The sequence below is a fragment of the Podarcis liolepis genome (genome assembly GCF_965112155.1).
Source record: "Podarcis liolepis genome assembly, chromosome: 7".
Taxonomy (NCBI): domain Eukaryota; kingdom Metazoa; phylum Chordata; class Lepidosauria; order Squamata; family Lacertidae; genus Podarcis; species Podarcis liolepis.
The window spans coordinates 27064079-27085128 of record NC_139561.1 but is presented as its reverse complement, the minus strand read 5'-3'; the positions used below and the strand labels follow the sequence as shown (position 1 = coordinate 27085128).

General features: G+C 43.3%; 1 long non-coding RNA gene across 1 annotated transcript; it reads right to left on the bottom strand.

Annotated features, from left to right (window-relative positions):
• Nucleotides 1–8728: 8728 nt before the first annotated feature.
• Nucleotides 8729–15663, bottom strand: LOC310711448. Its single transcript, XR_014528441.1, has 2 exons — nucleotides 15403–15663; nucleotides 8729–9202 (listed from the first exon to the last, which is right to left on the bottom strand). It is a non-coding gene; the product is annotated as an uncharacterized lncRNA (long non-coding RNA).
• Nucleotides 15664–21050: the final 5387 nt, after the last annotated feature.

Genomic DNA, 21050 nt, shown 5'->3' with positions numbered 1-21050 from the left:
TTCTGTCTAATATTAGGAAGAACTTTCTGATGGTAAGAGCTTTTAACAGATTCCCTCGGAAAGTGATGGGATCTCCTTCCTTGGAGGTTTTCTTAAGCAGAGGTTGGATGGCCTCCTGTCAGGGATGCATTAGTTGAGATCCCAGCATTGCCAGGGGGGGTGGACTAGATGGTCCTTTAGGGTCCCTTCCAACTTTTCATACCTCACACACAGTACTGTTGTGGGAATGAAAATGGGAAGGGTAAGAACCTTGGAAGAAAAGTACCGTATTTTTCGCTCTATAAGACGCACTATTTTTCGCTCTATAAGACGCACTCAAAAACTAAGGGGAAATGTCTGTGCATCTTATGGAGCGAATGTGTGGTCCCTGGAGCTAAATTGCCAGAGTGCGGCATGCTCCTGAGCTGCTCTTTGGGGCTGGCGGGGGAAACCCGGGATTCCCCCTCGAGCCCTGGGAGCAGCGGGCAGGCTGTGCGCAGATGCCCTGCACTCCTGAGCAGCTCTGGGGTAGCCCGTGAAGCCTCTGCAGGGCAGTGGGATGAAAGCTCCCCACTGCCCTGCGGAGGCTTTGTGGGCTACCCCAGAAGCCAGAACAGCTAGAGGGAGTGCTGCGCAGTGCTCCCTCTAGTTGTTCTAACTTCTGCCTTAGCGGCGTGAAGCCTCCACAGGGCAGCAGGGAGCCTTCATCCCGCTACCCCGTGGAGGCTTTGTGCGGCTATCACTGGCTTTTGCGGAAGGTGGGGGAAGGGACAGAGCGTGCGGCTCTTGTGGGAGGTGGGGGGGAAGTCAGGAGGCTTGCTTTCGCTGAAGCCAGGAGGGCAAGAGGGATGGGTGTGCAGCGATCCTGCTTGCTCTCCTGGCTTCAGGGATAGCCCTGCAAAGCCTCCTGAGCGGAGAGGGAGGCGCGCTCCCTCTTCACTCATGAGGCTTTGCGTTGCTTTCTTATTTCTTGTTATCCTCCCCTAAAAACTAGGTGTGTCTTATGGTCCGGTGCGTCTAATAGAGCGAAAAATACGGTAGGCTCTAAATCAATAAAACAAGATGTGTCATCACAGCTTCCCCACGTGTATGTTTCATAGTTAATTACTGTTTCCGTACCTATGCTTAATGACCATGGTCACATCTGATACTTTAATCACAAGTTGAAAGCCATAAGGAGAAACTCTTGCAAAACCCAGTTGAATTACACAGAGTTGGCACAAGTGAGGCTTCTGGTAAATAGAACTTCCTGATATCATTGCACTCAGGAACTTCCTGGCGCTGCTTTCCCTCCCATAAATAATCTCTTGGCTGTAAACTCTGATAATGAATGATACCTTGATTTTAACAAGCTGATTCTAAGTTGCTGGAAGGAGGTGTAAAAGGTGACATACGACCATCTTAGGGACTCCACTCAGAATTTGTGTAGGGTTTACTCCTTAGTCTTTTCTTCTCCCAAAGATTTCCTGAAAGGCAGCTTAGGTTTAGTCCCAGAGTTTTCCTTCTACTAGATGGGTTAGCGTCCTAGATTGATGTGCCCCACCTGCCTCTCACTTCCTTCAACAGCACATGCAGAAACCAGCTCCTTGACCGTTGGGCCCGCTATTGGTATTGTTTACTCAATCCGCTGGAGCCTGTCTTCTCATGCAGGTGAAGTCCCTAATTCACCGAGGGTTTGGTTTAGCTGGCCTGTCACCTAATGTAGCTGACCTGTCTAAGGTGTTTATAAAAATTAATGGGCATGACTAACATGTGGTCATTATAGAAATTTCCCTGGGCATCATTGTGGCTTGGTTGCAGGGTTGGGATATTAGCCCTGGGCAAAGGAGAATAATACTTCCTCCACTGTTGTAAACTAGCAAGTGTGACCTAGGCATAAGGAATCTTCACTATCAGAGCATCTATCCAGAACCTCCCAATCCCAGATCTGAATCTCATTCATTCTTCCACCAGCACTCTTATGCTTTGACCTGACACGTACAAGACATAATCAATATAATACAGAACAGATAATCCTAGTTGACCCTGATGACCTCAGCGGTTAGTAGCGATCAAAACTTTGTACCCTTCTCAAAGGCAGATCGTTCTGAAATACAACAAAACAACACCACCACAAACTGGCTTATAAGTATAAAACCAAATTTACTAGAATAATAGCTAGACTAGAGATAGACTTATAACCATTCAAACAACAAACATCCTAAGGTACCATGTGCAAGACAAAGCCTGGAGATACTGTAAACATGGAGGGGATAAATGTACAACTCTATCTTAACAAGTTACATGTGCAGTAAACGTTATACAGACTGGATAAATGAACTGTTCAACAAGTAGCGTAAGTCCAGTCACAGAACGGCAACCCCGTGTCGCCACAACGGCAAGGGTAGCACACTGGAGAATATGAAAAAGTTTTTCAAAGCTGTTTTTCAAAGATTGAACTGGATGAGATGTTCTTCAATGGGTCTTGAGTTGGAAACACAAAGCCGTGTGCATGGATCAGTCACGGGAAGGCAAATCAAAGCCACCACCCTGGTGAGAATAACCCAAGTGGGCAAAAGGAGGCCTGTTCTCTGGATATATTACAGGTTTCGCTACACACTTCATCAGTCTGCATGATACAAAATAGCACTCCAATTACAATGTTCTGAAAGGCATTGTTCAGGCACTCTGTTGTTATCCATCAGCAGCGTATTAGGGTGATCAACAATTACCCTAGAGAACATAAGGGGATAAGAATGCAACCCTTTCCTGTCCCCTTTCTCCCATATCTCCTCCCCAACACCTTATGGTCAAGTTAGAAAAATAGCAGGAGTGTATGTGGGCATTGGGTCATTCATTGTAGAGCACTTTGCTGATATTTTCATAGAATCATAGACATAGAGTTGGAAGGAACCTCAAGGGTCAACCCCTGCAATGCAGGAATACTGCCCACAGCTGTCCCTGGGTGGGCTCAAACCACCAAACTTCTGGCTAACCATCAGACGCACTGACCCATTGCACCTGTTTGCTTTTCCTTAGTCCCCGGTCCCCTCCTCTCTAAACCCCATGAGATCTTTCACCTCTGTCATTGGCACTCTACCTTCATGGAGTTCAGTCCAGAAGGTGGCCTTCAGTAGCAATGGTGGACAACGTTGATAAAGTACAGGTAGTGCGCAACTTACACACGTTTAACACCTGTGATTTCAACTCTTCGTGGTTGAAGGCCGGGCGGTTGAAATGTGTGCTGCACCAAAAGTGAACTGTTCTGGAAGCTGTGCTTACACCATCTTGGCACTCAAGATAGCTCTGCAATTAATTTGTGGTTGCTATAGCTAGGAGCTCACAGTTTAAGTAAAGTCTGCTGCAACTGGATTTCTTATGGACAGTGCCAAACCTGAATGTATTGGATTTGTGACCATTATGCTCATTTGCCTTCAGTGGCAGTAAAGCTCTGCTGGATGAAACACAATTGCCTCTGGTCTATAGTTTGGGAATCCTGCAACATGTTTAGGTTGTTACTCTGCCTTAGAAAGCACTGCAAATAACAAGGCCAGTGGAAGTGATGGTATTCCAGCTGAACTATTTAAAATTTTAAAAGATGATGCTGTTAAGGTGCTACACTCAATATGCCAGCAAGTTTGGAAAACTCAGCAGTGGCCAGAGGATTGGAGAAGACCAGTTTACATCCCAATCCCAAAGAAGGGCAGTGCCAAAGAATGCTCCAACTACTGCACAATTGCACTCATTTCACACGCTAACAAGGTTATGCTTAAAATTCTACAAGGAAGGCTCATCAGTATGTGGACCGAGAACTCCCAGAAGTGCAAGCTGGATTTAGAAGAGGCAGAGGAACCAGAGACCGAATTGCAAGCATGCACTGGATTATGGAGAAAGCTAGAGAGTTCCAGAAAGACATCTACTTTTGCTTCATTGACTATGCAAAAGCCTTTGACTGTGTCAACCACAGCAAACTATGGCAAGTTCTTTAAGAAATGGGAGTGCCTGATCACCTCATCTGTCTCCTGAGAAATCTCTATGTGGGACAAGAAGCTACAGTTAGAACTGGATACGGAACAACTGATTGGTTCAAAATTGGGAAAGGAGTACGACAAGGCTGTATATTGTCTCCCTGCTTATTTAACTTATATGCAGAATTCATCATGCGAAAGGCTGGGATGAATCCCATGCCGGAATTAAGATTGCCAAAAGAAATATCAACAACCTCAGATATGCAGATGACACAACCTTGATGGCAGAAAGTGAAGAGGAATTAAAGAACCTTTTAATGAGGGTGAAAGAGGAGAGTGCAAAATATGGTCTGAAGCTCAACATCAAAAAAACGAAGATCATGGCCACTGGTCCCATACCTCCTGGCAAATAGAAGGGGAAGAAATGGAGGCAGTGAGAGAATTTACTTTCTTGGGCTCCATGATCACTACATATGGTGACAGCAGCCACGAAATTAAAAGACGCCTGCTTCTTGGGAGAAAAGCAATGACAAACCTAGACAGCATCTTAAAAAGTAAAGACATCACCTTGCCAACAAAGGTCCGTATAGTAAAAGCTATGATTTTCCCAGTAGTGATGTATGGAAGTGAGAGCTGGACCATAAAGAAGGCTGATTGCTGAAGAATTGATGCTTTTTAATTATGGTGCTGGAGGAGACTCTTGAGAGTCCCATGGACTGCAAGAAGAACAAACCTATCCATTCTTAAGGAAATCAGCCCTGAGTGCTCACTGGAAGGACAGATCCTGAAGCTGAGGCTCCAATACTTTGGCCACCTCATGAGAAGAGAAGACTCCCTGGAAAAGACCCTGATGCTGGGAAAGATGGAGGACACAAGGACAAGGGGACGACAGAGGACGAGATGGTTGGATAGTGTTCTCGAAGCTACCAGCATGAGTTTGACCAAACTTCGGGAGGCAGTGGAAGACAGAAGTGCCCTGTGTGCTCTGGTCCATGGGGTCACGAAGAGTCGGACACGACTAAATGACTAAACAACAACAACAACTGCTAATTATATATTGGAATCTACTCTGGATCAATAGTGAGTAGAATTCCATGAGAAGTTAAACCATGGAACTCACTCCCTCAGCTCATATATGTGCTGACCTTTAAAGGCCTAAATGGCCTCAGCTCTGTATACCTGAAGGAGTGGCTCTACCCTTGTTATTCAGTCCGGACACTGAGGTCCAGCTCCGAGGGCCTTCTAGTGGTTCCCTCACTGTGAGATGTGAGATTACAGGGAACTAGGCAGAGGGCCTTCTCGGTAGTGGTGCCCGCCCTGTGGAATGCCCTCCCATCAGATGTCAAACAAAGACATCAAAAGACAGCCCTTCAGGTATTTTTTAATGTTCGATGTTTATAATGCTTTTATATTTGCTGGAAGCTGCCCAGAGTGGCTGGGGCCACCCCATAGATGGGCAAGGTACAAATCAATTATCATCATCATCTTCATCATCATCATCATTGGTTTGCTTGGTAATTACTAATTGCCACGAGGTACAAATCAATTATCATCATCATCTTCATCATCATCATCATCATCATTGGTTTGCTTGGTAATTACTAATTGCCAGAGCTCTTTTTCTAGAAAAAGAGGTGCAGGAACTCCCACTTTTGGCCGACAACCCTAAGTTGTCCACAGCCTCCGACACAAAGCCACGAGTGGCATGCCACTATACAGCTGCTTCTATGCAACAATGAGCTTTGTATCACAAATATAAAAACAAAAAATCCATGATCAAAGCAAAAACAACCCAATAACCCCCCCCCATTTAATTTTATTTTTAAAAGGGACAACCCAAAGCACAGATACCTGGGGTGTTTGTCTGGGTGAGGTCAAACATAGCATGTTGGGGAATAAATAATAGAATTATACTTATTCTTATTATTTTATAAAGGAAACGTGTCACTTTCAATGCATTTCAAGCAACGTCAACTGTTCAGTGTTTTATGGAAAATGGGGCTCCGATCTGGCAGAGTAAGCCGCCATGAACCACATACAATGCCTCTCTCATGAGCACAAAAAACAATGATATAGTTAGAAAGAAGACATCATGAAATATTTGCAAGACCAATAGGCAGTTCCATTTTGAGAACAGGATTGAAATTGAACAGCAAGCAAAATTTACTCTTATCAGATGCAGAGTACAAAACTATCAAAAGAAGGAAGGGAGTACAAAACAACAACAACACACAACACCCACCAATGATTGGACAGCACCTGAAGCCTTAGACAAATTTTCTGCAAGAGACAATTTTAGGATAAATTCATTTATCCCTGTCATGGTAGTTCTGGAAGCCAACCTAGACAGAAGAGCAACAGTGTAAAGGAGTGCGGCTGACAGTTTTTTATTTTTGATAAACCTGCAACAACCAAGGAACAGGTTCACAATTGCATCGAGATGTTGATGCAAGAGTATTCAAATGGTGTTGACCTTGTTCTGGCTGATGAACTCTTGCAGTTCCACTTGTACACCAAGCAAGCTCAACCTGAAAAATAAAATTTCAGCCCCATAATATATGTATCAAATAATATTCCAGGTGAAAATTTGCAAATGTGGAAACAATGTTCAGATTGTTCCTGTGTTTAATGGTTACAAGCTGTACTGGCAAAAGATTGTTGTCTAGACAAAAAAGGATAAAGAATGATCTACAGTCAACAATGTCCCCAATGATTGTCTTATATAAGCACTCTCTGCACTGAAAATGATAACATGTGGCTTAATGATTTTAATTGTTAAGTTTGCATCCAAATTAGCTCGGAAGAAACTGTTCTGAGTTTGTATACAGGGTAACGCTATGACATAGCTATGATTCCCCAATGAATGCTGTTTGTGTATGTCTTCATTAACTCAGTACATTTGTAAACTTATTAAAGGTTATAAATTTACAAACAGTTTTTTGTCATGCAAAAATTTCAGCAATATTCTGCTTTCATTGAGTAGATAGAGAAGAGAATGAGGTTTTGTGCTTCATGATCACAAATACAAAATAGGACAGTGCAGAATATCTGGAAAAGACTTAAATCAGGCAGGTAGAGAACTTAAGACCATCAGGAAAGCCAAGATTCATGTTGAGAAGGAGTCCAGTGTGTCTGCATTTGTTGTGTGTGTGATAAAATCTGACCAAGCAGCCTAGAATTTTTTGAGATTTTCCAAGCCTTGGTCAACATGTAGTTTATGTGTTATTTTTCAGCTAGTGCGAAACGCCACATATTTTTAACCCAGAGCGAATGTTGCAATTCCTGTAAGTTTTCCATTTGGGGTCAATTGACGTTCTGGCACTCATCAGCACCCACATCAAGAATTCCTGAGAACTGACACCTTTCAGTTGATTGTCCCAAAGATTTAGTAAACAAATCTGCAGTGAAGCTGGAATGGAATATTGGAGTATTTTGGTTGTTTCTTAACAAATCATTGTCCAGAATTCAAATACAGTGGTACCTCTGGTTGTGAACAGGATCCGTTCCGGAGCCCCATTCACAACCTGAAAGGAACACAACCCGTGTCTGCGCATGCGTGGGTCACAATTTGATGCTTCTGGGCATGCGTATGATGTAATTTTGCGTGTCTGCGCATGCGCGAGCGGCGAAACCCGGAAGTAACCCTTTCCGGTACTTCCGCGGGACACAACCTGAAAAGACGTAACCTGAACCGAACGTAACAAGAGGTATGTATGTACCTGTCTTTTGAATTGTTTAGACTTTCCCCAAATGTGTCATATAGGACAGTGTTTCTCAAACGTTTTTGGGCAACGGCACACCTGTTTACTGGAAAAAAATCTCGCGGCACACCACCATTAAAGCCCCGCCCCGTGACGTCAGCGCGCAGCGTCACGCCGGGAGGGACGCACAAAAGTGAAAGTTTTTTCCCTCGGCAGCTCCTCTCAGCTGCGCTCAATCCGCCTCGGAGCGCAGGAGCGATGCCTCTCTCTGGCTCTCCCTCCGCGCAGGCTGAGGGAGGGAGGGAGGGGCGCGTGTGACCCGTCTCTGCTGGGAGACCAAACCCAGCGAGGCAGAGTCGCGCGGAGGCGCCCAGGCAGCGCTGCCGGCTGCGAGGAGGAGCGCCAGGCAGCAGCAGGAGGCGCGGCCTCTCCTCGCCGCCGCCGCCCCGCCTCTCGCCGCCCGACTCGCCCGCCTCCCTCCAGGCATCTCGCGGCACACCAGCCGATGTCTCACGGCACACTCGTGTGCCGCGGAACACCGGTTGGGAAACACTGATATAGGAAGCAAATTTCTCAAGTGTACATAATTGCTGCTTCTCTCAACCTTCACACCGATACGAATCAGTAAAGAGAGCTTAATTGAAATGAAACCTTTAATAAACTCTGGCTTGTATCATGGTCATTGTATATCTATATGTCATGTGTTCAGCAATGCATGTTATAGAATGTAGTTGTTGTGGATGCAACAAAGATGGTGTGTTGGGAAAGTGGCCTTCCATGTTGCAGAATCCAAAAGTTAGCAACCACAACAACAACAAAACTGAGCAACAGTGAGATGAAAAGTGAATGGGATGGGGAGAACAAAGAAGAAATTCTAATGCATCACTTCAAAAAGACGTGGATGTGATCTGGTACTCCAGCATCAATCTGGAGGGGGGAAATCAGTTGAGAATTACATCTGAATACATCTGAAAAAATGACATCTGAATAGAGAGCTCAGGGGCCAAGCAGGGATCACCATAAACACCATGGGTGGGAGGAAAGGAGAAAAGAGGACAGTGATTCTTATAACATTTGCATATGCTGATTTAGAAATGAAACTCTTTTTTTAGATAAGATTTATTAATTTTGAAATTTACAAACAATGATCAAACAACCAATAAAAAGAGAATTCCATAGATGCCCCTGAACTTCCCTCCTCCCCTTTGTGGGTCCTTATGTTAACATTTTTCCTCCTGTTTCTTCTCTATTAATCCAAATCTGTTAAATCTCCATTACAAGCAAAGTTCAACATTAAACTGAAAGCATCATTCCCATCCTAATAATAATTTCAATTGTTTACAGTGATTTTTAAGGCAAATAATATATTTTCCCTATTCCTTATTAAAATTTTGGTCTTCCTGCTTTCTAATTCTTCTGGTCATTTTTGCCATTTTGCCATATGCCATCAGTTTAATTTGCCATTCTTCTCTAGTATGTCTTCTTTCCATCTCTGCGCTAGTAACATCCGAGCCACAGTGGTCGTGTACATAAATGGTCTTTTCTGACCCATTGGTATTTCAGCACCCAGAATTCCTAGAAGGAAAGTTTAGGGGTTTTTAAAGGAAATGTTATTTTAAACATTTTTTCCAGTTCATTATATGTCATCTCCAAAAATTTTTTTACTACTTTACAAGTCCACCACATGTGATAAAAGTTACCTTCTTTCCCCTTACATTTCCAGCATGTATGTGACCTTGTTTTATACATTTTAGCTAATTTACTAAGAGTTAAGTACCAACAATACATCATTTTCATACAATTTTCTTTCGAAGTATAACATGCTGTAAACCTCAAGTCTCAGTTCCATAACTTCTGCCATGCTGTAAGTTGTATATTATTTCTGAAGTCCCTCACCCAGTGTATCATAGCTGATGTAACCTGTTTATCTTTTGTATGCATTAATTTATGCATTTTAGAAAGCAACGTAATCTTATTTTCTAACAGCTCTTTTTCAAATTTAGAGGTTTGATTAAAAGAGCGTTTCTGGTCTCCCTTGTCTCTAGGGGGACTGGCAAAAGATCTCTCTGGAACGCTTCCCCTGTTGTTGAGGAGAGCAGGGGAGACTCCTTTAGGAGATTGCATTCCCAACGCAGGTGCAGTAGCAGGTGTTTCTCCACAGGTGCTGCAATGCCTTGGGTTTTAAGAGCGTAATCAGGGAGCAATGGCAAGATGGAGATGGCACTTACCTAACAGCTACAACCACCACTCCACATTCCTTGGCAATATGCCGCAATAATCTCTCGTAGCCATCTAAATGTGAGACAGCTGCAATGCATACAAGATTGATCAAGCCAACCATAGCCCCTTAAACTGTTTGCAGAGAGATGGCCAGTTGATGTCCTTTAGCAAGGGGTAAAGGTAAAGGGACCCCAAACCATTAGGTGGATCCACCATCGTGGATGACTCTGGGGTTGTGGCACTCATCTTGCTTTACTGGCCAAGGGAGTTGGCGTACAGCTTCCGGGCCATGTGGCCAGCATGACTAAGCCACTTCTGGCAGGGACTGAACAACGGGAGCTCACCCAACACGGGGATTTGAACCGCCGACCTTCTAATCGGCAAGCCCTGGGCTCTGTGGTTTAGACCACAGCGCCACCCGCGAGGGGTAGGGGATCCTTTTTTCTCAGCCCAGGTCATAGATTCCCCATTAGGAAACTTTTCAGGAGGGCACAGGCCAAGGGTGGCAGGGAGGGCCTGGTGCAAAACAAACAAACAAATTAGGTGTGGCAATGGACAAAGATCTTAGCTTCGTACTGCTGTAGGCTCCTACAAAAGCAGGGCAGACAAGCAAAATATGCAGGATGTGAATGAATCATAGAATCATAGAGCGGGAAGGGATCCCAGGGATCACTTAGTTCAACCCCCTGCAAAGCTGGAATCACAGCTAAAGAATCCCTGACAGATGGCCATCTAACCTCTGTTTAAAAACCTCCAGTGGAAAGAAAGAAAGAGTTGGACCTTAAGGGTAGGTCACAACTTTTTCAGCACACCTCTGAAACTTTTTCTCCCCAGCTGGAAAAATCTAATCATCCAAAAACGTAACGCAGCACTGGACTTCCGGTCTGCCAAGGGAGTTATGGGCCTATTCAGTCCCCTTTCCAGGTGCGAACTATCCAGTGATGAAACTAGGCTTTTTTTTTCTTCACCTGGGTCAAAGACTCATGCATACACACACACACACACATTTATTCATAGAGGGCATAAAAGGTATTTTATTCGAATACAAAGTTTTTTAAAAAATATACAGTGGTACCTCGGGTTAAGAACAGAAGTGGTGTGAGGCTTGTGGAAACATATTAACAAGCTACGGATTTATTGAGTATAAATCAGGACAAAGGAAACATGTCATCTCTTGTCTCCTCAAAGAGAGTCAAAAGCAAAAGCTACACACAATGTAGTGACTCGGCTGGCACCATTAGCGCCCTCCCGACTCATGAAGGAGCCTTTTTAAAGGCTTCGGATCGGGTGCCGGGGAGCGGCATGGTGCTTTGAGTCCTCTGCTTTCCCTGCCGAGCGCAGCCGCATGCCATTCGACGGAGAGCGCTGACTTCTTCCATTGGAAATTTGGACTATTAACAACAACCCATGAGTAATTGGGAAACCGGGTTCAAAAGGAGAAAAAAAAGGAATTTTTTTTCGGATTCGGCACGAGCGGGGGCAATCTAAAAAGGAAGTCAATCCCCCCCCCCATTGTAAACATTCCAAAACAAGGACTGGGTAACCAAGGTCGAAAGAGAAGTATACTTTTGATAAAAATCATTAATTCCACGATGTGAAATTATAAGCACTGTGCTGGAGGAGAAGAGTGGAGGGTGAGAAGGAAAATGCAACCCCCCCTGGGAACCGGGGCGATTCGCAGAGCCTGGTGAAGAGAGACGGAGACTTTGACAGCTGTCAAAGTAGCTGTCAAAGCTGGAGAATATAAAGAGGACTTTGTTATGAGGACAAAGGTTAATTTTGTTACAATTTGCTACAATATGGATATAAACTGTCGGAAAATAAGGAACAACAATTTGACTTTTGGATTAGAGGATACAAAGTCATTACAATCCCCCTAGAGGGGTTTCGGGACATTACAAGAACGGTCGTAAGTGGAAAAATACTCCGGGATTCGCACAGGACTTGTTATCTTCTGGGAAAGCTGCAAAACTGAAATAGTATTTTGTCTACAGAGGTATTTACATTAAAGGAGACAATAGAATTTTCTATTGAAGAAAGGAAGGGACTGGACGTAAGTTTTTGTTCCTGAATAGCAAACCTCTGTAGAGATACCAGATTTCTGAATTAGAACGTTTTAGCAGCTGCACAGGACAAGAAACCTGAGAAAGTGAGGAATAAGAAGAACAAAGGACTGACTACGACACGGAAAGAACAATGGGAGGATTGGCAAAGATCAAGGAAATTAAAGGCCTCTGTTAGATTGGACGTTTGAAGTTAAATATTATTAAAATTAATAATTTAAAAGAAAACCGGCAAGATGGAATTGGGGAGAAATTTGGCCATGACTTGAGACCTACAGGCTGATAACATATAGACTGATGGACATGGGGAATCCAAACCGGGGAAGGGGGGGGGAGATTTGGAATCCAAAGGCTGTGTAACCATCTTTTGAATCTTTTTATATCTTTTATTTTCTATTTCTTTATATAACTTACGTATGTCATTTTATTTTGATTGGACGTGTTTAAAAAAGGGAATTCGTGGAAGGAACTGGGGTGGATCTTGGGGAAAATCTTTTTTCTTTTCTTGTTAATGATGTGGGACGGTGGTAAGATTTGTACAATTCAATTTGGATAGTGGGTTAAACAAATTAAGCTTTAAATTGGGAGTGAGAGCTTGTAGAACCAAATTAATGAAAGGGGAATACAATTGGGAGGGGGAGGGGGGAGTCCCAGAAAGTAGGTAATGAAAGTAAGGTTTCAAGTATCTTATTTTCTTTTTCTTTTTCTTTGTATTTCTATATTTCTGGAAACTTTAATAAATATGATTTTTTTTTTTTAAAAAAAGCAAAAGCTACACACAATGGAAGTTCCCAGCAAACTGTGCTGGAATGTAAACAGACATGTGACATGTAACAATCTCACACATCTGCAAGTTATGGTGGAATTGAATTTTCCAACATCCTCCCCCTTTCCATGTAACCTGCGATGCAGTATTTCAACCTAACTGCAACTGTTGTACATATACCTGTTCCCTGTTAACAACTTTAGACAACAGGAATTTCGTTTCCTGGCATGTAGGACACCTGAATGAATCCTTTCTGAATAGACTCCTTTGCACGATGTAACTATCTGCAAGTACTTGGTTCTTTGCTTGCAACTCTCTGAATCTAGCAAAGCCAAACAGGACCTGTTGCCTTTATAAACCTGTATAGGACATGTCACATTAACCCTGAAACAGTTGCAACAACCATTCACAATCCATAAGTGAATAGGACAGTGCATTGAGTTCAGTTTCACAAGAACTCAGGCTCACTATTGTCTGCTTCTTGCACAACCAAACAGACACTGGTTGTACATGTAGCACACCCTGGAAGTGCTTGTGCCATCTGTGGTGTCACTTCCAAAACTTGCATCTGCAAACATCTCAAGACCCCTAGACTTCTGACTAGTGATCCTGAGTCTGTAGTGCATGTAACAATTTCAAATGTCTGCAACTTAAGGTGGAATGGAATTTTCCAACACTACCACCCACCCTTGTCTCTATCCCCCTCCTCACTTTCCTGCCTTGCAGATCCCTGCAGCCCTGGGACTCCCCTTCACCCAAAGGCACAGCGATTGGGCCCAGTAGCTCATGCAGTGTTCAGGAGTGACAGAAGCCACTTCGCTCTGGCCAGGAACCTGGCAGGAAAGGCATTGTTGAGGTCAAAGGTGATGCAAGGCCATGGAAAGGACTGGGGGTGGGGGGAGAAAATACTATTTCCTCTGCAAGATTATTCCTCCTTCCCACATTCCTTTCCTATCCTTAATTTTAATCTTTAGAAGGCCAAGCTGCAGGATTGTCTCTGCAAGCCGAAGCCGAGGAGAAACTGCACCCAAATGAATGGTGGTTTGGCTGGGGTGGGTGTGTGGCCTGTGGCAGAGAAGGGGTCACTGACATTTGCCTCCCCTGTGATGAAAATAGAAGGTTGAGAGGTAAAGCTCAGCAAAGATACTGGGAGAGTTGGTGAAACAATTCTAACTGGCGCCCTCTGGAGGCCTCACCCTGCACAAAATTCCTGGCTAAACGCCCATAGTTTTGGCACCGCACCTGTTGACGGACAATTTCAAGGCCTCCCTCCTCTCCCTTCTTAAAGTTTTGTATGTTTAAACCAGACTTGGACAAATCAACCCTTCAGATAGAAGCCTGTCCTCTAATAGCCCTTCAAACTGAGGGCTGTCTTCTGTGAAACAAGCTACATGGCCACTCTCAAATCATAGAATCATAGAATTGTAGAGTTGGAAGGGACCTTGAGAATAATCTAGTAATTCTAGTTCAATGTCCTACAATGTAGCAATATACAGTTTCCACATAGGGGGACTGAACTTGCAACCTTGGCATTATCAGCACCACGCTCTAACCAACTGAGCTATTCAGGCTGCAACCTTTCCTCACACACAAACTCAACACTCTAACACCCTTAACTTGGGATGATAACATATCCATTTTTACCTATGCAGGTGCTTCCCAAACATATTGGGTTGTAGCCAACTAAGCCCTACTCAGAGCAGACCCACTGGAATGAACAGACTCAAGTTAGCTGTGCCTGTTAACTTTAGTGGGTCAACCCTGAGTAGGACTGGCACTGGAGGCAGCAAACTGATGAGTTTTGAAGTGAACATGATAGTCAGTAGTAGGGTGTGCTGATGACAATATTCATTTCCGACACCCATTTGGTGCTCTGGAAAACAACCTGATTTGTCTTGGACTGATTTGATTAGGGAGCTGTCTGATTTAGCTCAGGAATGAATCTGAACCCCAATGGAGTTAACAGAAGTTTTACGCTTCCTCATTGTTATGGCAACTTTTATTATTTTTAAAAAATGGTTATAACTGCTTCTAGATGAAATTTGCAGGCTCATTGGGGGATGGAAAATATTCACTAAATTCCAAACAAATAGGTCTAGGGGATTTTGCACTGGGCTCCCTACTTGTTGTCCTGCCAGCAAGCGAAGGCTGTTTTATTCTTGATAAGTTTTTTGGGAACTAAGGAAAGCTCTTTTAATAGTGTAGTGCTGTTTTTATTATCTGTATTTTAATAGATTTGATTTGGGGGGGGGTTAATTCTATAGTTTAATTACTTTTAAATGATAGTCTTTCGCACCTTTTTAGCTTTTTTGTATTTTATCTGTGGTTTTCATATTAACAAAACAAATCAGAACAACAGAAAATTCCCCTATATAATTATTTTGGTTGCAACCCAGCATATCCAGGACAAGCAGCAAATCCAGCAATACAACCTGCAGCAACTAAAACGTTACTTCAACAAAAACAACAAACCAGCTGGAAAATACCTTTTCAAACAAAATGAAATACCGTATTTTTTGCACCATAACACACTTTTTTCCTCCTAAAAAGTAAGGGGAAATGTCTGTGCGTGTTATGGAGGGAATGCCTACGGGTGGCATGCCTACGGATTTTCCTCCTCTAAAAACTACGTGCGTGTTATGGTCGGGTGCGTGTTATAGAGCGAAAAATACAGTAAATTTGCAGCTAAAGCCTGCATTAAATAACATAGGAATTAAGGCTCTTACCTTCATGCAAGCCTCTGAAAAGCTAGAGCTGAATGATGGTGAGGGCAGGGCAGGCAAAGAGTGAGGGGTTTTTTAAAACGTTGGATCCCTTACCACTCTGGTTGTTTCTGAGGTACATCTGCCAGTCCCAGTCTCCCCAATCCAGTCCAGTTCCTGAGACTCCACAGGGTTCCAGTCATCCCACTCCTGACCCCAAACTTTTGGAGAAGTTTAAAAAGGGGTTCCTAGACTGAAGGTATCCCTCTCAGAAACCCAAAAGAAAATGATGCAAGCTCCGAGTGAAAAGATTGCTGAAATACAAATGTGCGTAGGGACAGCCTCAACATTCAGGAGGTGGCTGCAGAGAACCACATCCAAAACAGTATATTTTTAAATACACTTCCAGATTACTAGTCACCCATCAAAGGATTTCAGCAATCTTAATAGTTGCAACACAATGTCACAATCTTAATCACAATCTTATGGTTGCAACACAACGTCACAATCTTAATAGTTGCAACACAATGTCAACATTCTGAACCAGCCCTCATCATAATGTCCTGCCATTTCACAGTCTTTCTTTATTAAGATTTTGACTAATTTTCCTATTCATTAAATGTCTCCTAGTATCCTCTTTCATCTGTCTACAAAAGAATTCAAGGTTAATCACATTTGCCTGGATTATTCTCTTTTCATGCACACAGTGGCCATGATTCCTAGAATTTATTATTTGCAGTGCTCTGGAATGGACATTAGGGTTGCCATCTGAAGGCAGCCCTGTTTAGGGATGTTTTTAATGACTGATGTTTTAATGTATTTTTAATCTTTTGTTGGAAGCTGCCCAGAGTGGCTGGAGAAACCCAGCCAGATGGGCAGGGTATAAATTATTATTGTTGTTATTATTATTATTATTATTATTATTATTATTATTATTATTATACATCCAGAATTTCCTGGACATAGCTGGAATACAGCAGTCAAAAGAAGGGTCTGGGTGGAAATCACTTAAATGTCTGTGAAAATCTGGACCTATGGCAACCCTCGGAAGTCATGATTTTGCTGAATTACCTTAAAAATAGCTCAAAAACATCATCATCATAATCATCATCATCATCATAATTATTCTGAGATTTTGCGAAAACAGCTCAACAACTTTGCCAAAAAGAGTTCAACAGCTTTTGTATCTGGATTTTCACTTTTTGAAATATGGCAAACTTAACGGACATTCACTATGTACAGTACTTGTTCTGTACTGTAAAAGGTAGGCAAGCACAGGCCTTTTCAGTTTAGCTAGGTCATAGGCTCAAAACAAAATGGAATCATCATCAAAATGATGCACTTTTATGAAATTGCTCTTCTCTCCAGCGCTTACATTTCTGGTGCGGCATCAAATTGTCTCCTTTATTGGAGCACTGGTGAGCAAGTGTAAGAATTACAGGCGGGCCTTCCACGCTCTGCCTTGATAGGTTTGCACTGGAAGTGTGCATCAAGGCAGATTGGTGGGCATCTTTCTCAGCCACCCTCTTCACTTACATAGATGACACTGGCCGCATCCCAAGGGAATGGGGAACAGCCATAATAGTTCCAATCTATAAAAAGGGCAAGAGAGGGGACCCAGCGAATTATAGGCCGGTTAGCCTATTAAGTGTGATTAGTAAACTCTACTCAAAGCACCACCTTAATAAGTTTACAGAATGGCTAGAGAATGGAGATATCCTGGCCAATAGAACAACTGGGCTTCAGACCCGGAAGGTCCACGACAGATCACTGCCTAATGTTACAACATCTCATTGACAAATACAAATCAGGAGGGCATGCCTCACTATACGCAGCCTTTGTTGACCTAAAAGCAGCCTTTGATACAGTCTCCAGAACCAGACTCTGGGACAGACTACAGGGTACCAATATAGATAGAAGGCTCCTGCTCTTAATTCAGGCACTGCATGCAAACACGGCTCTTAGAGTCAGGTGCAGCAGCCTAGGACACCTAATGGACCCTATTAAAACCTTCAAAGGAGTCAGGCAAGGATGCCTATTGGCCCCTCTACTATTTACCTTGCCAATAAAGGTCCGTATAGTAAAAGCTATGGTTTTCCCAGTAGTGATGTATGGAAGTGAGAGCTGGACCATAAAGAAGGCTGGTCGCCGAAGAATTGATGCTTTTAAATTATGGTGCTGGAGGAGACTCTTGAGACTCCCATGGACTGCAAGAAGATCAAACCTATCCATTCTTAAGGAAATCAGCCCTGAGTGCTCACTGGAAGGACAGATCCTGAAACTGAGGCTCCAATACTTTGGCCACCTCATGAGAAGAGAAGACTCCCTGGAAAAGACCCTGATGTTGGGAAAGATGGAGGGCACAAGGAGAAGGGGAAGACAGAGGACGAGATGGTTGGGTAGTGTTCTCGAAGCTACCAGCATGAGTTTGACCAAACTTCGGGAGGCAGTGGAAGACAGAAGTGCCTGGCGTGCTCTGGCCCATGGGGTCACGATGAGTCGGACACGACTATACAACTAAACAACAACAACTATTTAATTTCTATCTAAATAACAGTATCTGCACTCAATGACTCAGAACTCCACCCGCCGAAGCTCGCAAATTGGCATATTTCAGTCCTGCTATATGCTGATGATGCAGTAATTCTATCTAGAACCCCCATTGGACTCAAAAGAGCACTAAGAAAACTCACAGCATACTGTGAATCTGAATGTCTCAAAATCAACTATCAAAAGACCAAGATACTCGCTTTTGGGGAAAAACCAAAGCTTAGAAGCTGGGAACTCCAAGGCCATAAATTAGAACAAGTCACAAACTACAAGTATCTAGGAATGGTGGTACAGGCCTCAGGAACCAATAAACTACACATAAACTCCATTGGGAGTTGAGTGGGAAAAACCACAAATTGTATCCTTAAATTCTTCAGAGCACAAGGGAGTTTCTTTGTCCCCGCAGCTCTAAAATTATACAAGGCCAAAACTTTGGCACAACTCCTTTATGGTTCCTTTTTGGGTCTGCCTTCCTCTGCTTTCTCCCCCCTTGAGAGAGTTCAATCTAGACTTCTTAGAGCTCTCCTACAAGTCCCTAGATGTGTCTCAAATGCATGGGTCAGATTGGAAATGGGGGTGATGAGAGTGGAGGCTAGCATCTGCCTAACATCAATCTACAAATGGCTGACATTGAATCTGCTCCCCCGAGGGATAGCCCCATTGATCCTCTGCGACCAATTCCAGTCAGGCTGGCAGACTGCAGTCCTGAACACCCTTCAGAAACTGGGTTTTGCCCCTCAAGCCCTTCTAAGTCTGGGCTTGGGCCAGGCAAAAGCTACAGTCAGGCAAAGAATATTAGACACCAAGAGACAACAGGACTGCGCAAGGTGCCCCGACTATAAAATTGGAGAAATCGAGAGATATATAGCCACACTGGCAGCATATCTCTTCTTTCTCGTATCTAGAAATGCAAGAAGGGCCTTTACACTCGCCAGAAGCTCGGCTCTTCCCTCTCCGGTCCTGGATGGAGCCTTTAGAAAAGTCCCCTATGCTCAGAGATTTTGCACCTGTCCTTTGGGAGAGATAGGAAGCCCAGAACACTTGTTCTTTAGATGTCCCTTTTATGAAGAGGCACGTAATAAGATGATTGATTTCCTACTGGTGAGGCTTGCTGACCTCCTGCAAAAGCAAATATTTGACCTTTTGCTGTTAGGCAAAGATCAGAAGATAACTTGGATGGTCGCCAGATTCTGTCTACATATCTGTAGGCGCAGACCATCGCCCAATTCAAAATAGTCCGGCATGAAAATCCCCAAACTCGGTTCCATGGGTGACTGTGAGTCAACTCCCTGGGATAGTTTATTGTTGTACATTGTTTCTAAATTTATTGTTGTACATTGTTTTAATTGTCTGTTTTAACCATATTTGCACATAAGTTTCTAATGCTGTGAGTGTCCTCTATTTCAGAGGCTTCTACTCTGCAGCCTCTTATAGTTGTTTTAACTGCGAGTCTTTTAGTTCTTATGCTCTTACAGTTGTTTTAACTGCATGTTTTTATTTGTTTTTAGTTCTTATCTGTTTTAATTATCAGTTTTTATCCATCCATTATCCGTGTTTAATCTTGTATTTTATTCAGATGTTTTATCCTATGCTTGTTTCTTTGTCCCCATTTGCTCTAACAATTATCAGTTTTTTAAAAAATCCTAACTGCTATTTTATTTATATGGGGTTTTTTTGTGTATGTGTGTGTGTGTTTTGTTTTTTATCCTGGTCTGTGACCGTAATAAAGTTCATTCAAGTGTGCATCAATGCATTTTTTGGTGGCATGGTTGTTTTCACAACCTGCAAAAGGGCATAGACACACACACACATATATATATGGGTGGGACGCGGGTGGCGCTGTGGGTAAACCCTCAGTGCCTAGGACTTGCCGATCATATGGTCGGCAGTTCGAATCCCCACGGCAGGGTGAGCTCCCAGCTCCTGCCCACCTAGCAGTTCGAAAGCACTCCTAAGTGCAAGTAGATAAATAGGGACCGCTTTATAGCGGGAAGGTAAACGGCGTTTCCGTGTGCTGCGCTGGTGCTGGCTCGCCAGCTGCAGCTTCGTCACGCTGGCCACATGACCCGGAAGTATCTTCGGACGGCGCCGGCTCACGGCCTCTAGAGCGAGATGAGCATGCAACCCTAGAGTCGGACACGACTGGCCCGTACGGGCAGGGGTACCTTTACCTTTATATAAAAACACTGAAACACTGTGCAAAGAATGAATCCTGATGAAACATATATATATAAAAACTAAATCCAACTTAAATCCTGCACAGCATAGTAGGGTTACCACCTGTCCTGTATAAAATAAGAATATCCTATATTCCAGTGTAAAATGCTATATCCAATACTGATATAGTTTTGTCTTGTATTTCAGGTCCCCCTCCCTCTCTCTTTCTCTGTCGAGTTAGGGATCCTCTCCAAATGCATGTGTTTGAAAGGGTGTGTGAAAGGTCACATATTTAAGCTCTGCGTAGCCAAGAAAAGATTTGCAAATTCATGTGTATGTGTGTGCACCGTGTGTGTGTGTGTGTGTGTGTGTGTGTGTAACAAATTCCAGAGGGAACATCCTTTGGGCTGCAATAGATTGTAATGGATTGCTTTGAAGTCACTTCAGCATCAGATTAAAAAATAAAATAGAATCGGCACCAGTTGTTGTTGTTGTTAATAATAATAATAATAATAATAATAATAATAATAATAATGGTAAGAAGAAGAAGCCACCACATCAAACACAATAAAACATCGAACATTAAAAACTTCCCTATAGAGGGCTGCCTTCAGGTGTCTTCTTTGTCTGATAGTTTGCTTGACATCTGACAGCAGGGCGTTCTGCAGGTCGGGCATGACTACTGAAAAGGCCCTCTGCCTGGTTTCCTGTAACCTCACTTCTCACAGTGAGGGAACCACCAGAAGGCCCTCGGAGCTGGACCTCCATGTCTGGGATGAAAGATGGGGGTGAAGATGCTCTTTCAGGTATACAGGGCCGAAGCGATTTACGACTTTAAAGGTCAGCACCAACACTTTGAATTGTGCTCAGAATGATACTGGGAGCCAATGTAGGTATTTTAAGGCTGGTGTTGTGTTATATGTGTTATAAACAGTTTTGCTGGGTAATCACTGAGGGTGCTTTAG